The 1722-nt window shown below is 38.7% G+C and overlaps 1 pseudogene; it reads left to right on the top strand.

The window, feature by feature from the left end:
* Nucleotides 1-360: 360 nt before the first annotated feature.
* Nucleotides 361-1301, top strand: LOC124102177 (olfactory receptor 7C1-like; annotated as a pseudogene).
* The last annotated feature ends 421 nt before the right edge of the window (nucleotides 1302-1722 follow it).

The raw sequence follows: 1722 nt of genomic DNA, 5'->3' as shown, positions 1-1722 counted from the left end.
CCTGCCACACACAAGGAAGATAACTAAGACCTTTCTTTAGGTCTCTGGGCCCCATGTGTATTGGAGCAGGTGTAGATTGTTTTATCTCTAAGATCTAAAATTCCTTCTAACTTTTTGTAGTTAATTCTAAGGCAGAGACAAAGGGAATGAGTGAGTCTCCCATAGGCCAATAGACATGGATTTGTCAATATCATGAAATGTTGCCTATAATGAATGACAGAATGTAGGTTTTCTAGATTCTATAATATTAATGATTTCATGCCCAATTTTTTACCTCAAGATATAAAGAAGCTGAGATAGTCTATCTGGTGTCTATTTCATGTTCTTTCTCTTTAATTGTCTAGCTGATGTGTCAACAATATGGGACAAGGAAATCAAACAAATGCTTTGGAATTTATACTCCTGGGATTTTTCCAAGACTCAGAGCATCAACTGATGTTATTTGGATTGTTCCTATCCATGTTTATAGTCACCTTCCTTGGGAACTTGTTCATCATCATAGCCATTGTCTCAGTTTCCCATCTTCATGCACCCATGTACTTCTTTCTCTTCAATCTGTCCTTTGCTGACATTGGTTTCATCTCTACAAGCATCCCAAAGATGCTGATGAACATTCAGACACAGAGCAGATCCATCAGCTATGCAGGTTACATCACCCAGATGTATTTTTTTATGGTTTTTGGAGGCATGGATACCTTCCTTCTCACTGTGATGGCTTATGACCGGTTTGTAGCCCTATCTGTCATCCCCTACACTATCCAGTCATCATGAACTCCCATCTGTGTGGCCTCATGGTTCTTACATCCTGGTTAATCAGCTTGTCATATTCTCTGATCCAGAGTCTATTGATGTTGCATCTATCCTTCTGTACAAAATGGGAAATTCGACATTTTTACTGTGAACTTTCTCAGGCCCTCATGCTAGCTTATTCAGACACACTGATCAATCATATAATACTCTACATGGTGACTGGCCTTCTTGGATTTGTTCCCTTTTTAGGGATCCTTTTCTCTTATACCCAGATTATCTCTTCCATCTTGAGAATTCCATCAACATATGGAAAATATAAAGCTTTTTATACCTGTGGGTCTCATCTATCTGTGGTTTCTTTATTCTATGTGATAGGTCTTGGTGCATACCTCAGTTCGGAAGCATCATCATCTTCCTGGAAGGGCATGATGGCCTCCGTGATGTATACTGTGGTCACCCCCATGCTGAACCCCTTCATCTATAGCTTGAGGAACACAGACATTAAGAGGGCCCTGAAGAAACTTCTTGGCAGAACATTTTATATTCAGTGACAAGAATACTAGTCCTGGGCTCTTGAGCTGGCAAAGGTACCAGCAAAAGAAATTCTGCAATCAAGAAATTCTGAATTTAAATTATATAGGCTTTTACCCCTCACCCACTCTGTTTCTCTGTCTTTAGTCAAAATATCCCTGTGAGTACTTTGTCTGAAACTTTTATGGTGATCACTCTGTTACCCTCAGTTGTATTCCCCACCTCTCCTCCTTTTACAATTTACCTCACTACATCTCAGCTTGATGTTTGCATTCCTAAAGGTCTAATCAACCATTCAAGTATCAACTCAGAGACTCTTGGATAAAACATTAAATAGTTCATTTTTACCAACAATCATTGTTAGTTCTTGTTAAATTTATTCATTTGGCATTATTTATTGGATATCTATAGTGTACCAGGGTGTTCTAGGTGCTAAGAATA

This window comes from Marmota monax, unplaced genomic scaffold (assembly GCF_021218885.2).
Source record: "Marmota monax isolate L192 unplaced genomic scaffold, Marmota_monax_Labrador192_F-V1.1 WCK01_AAM20220418_F8-fsc01118, whole genome shotgun sequence".
Classification (NCBI taxonomy): domain Eukaryota; kingdom Metazoa; phylum Chordata; class Mammalia; order Rodentia; family Sciuridae; genus Marmota; species Marmota monax.
This window is presented reverse-complemented; position numbering and strand designations above follow the sequence as displayed.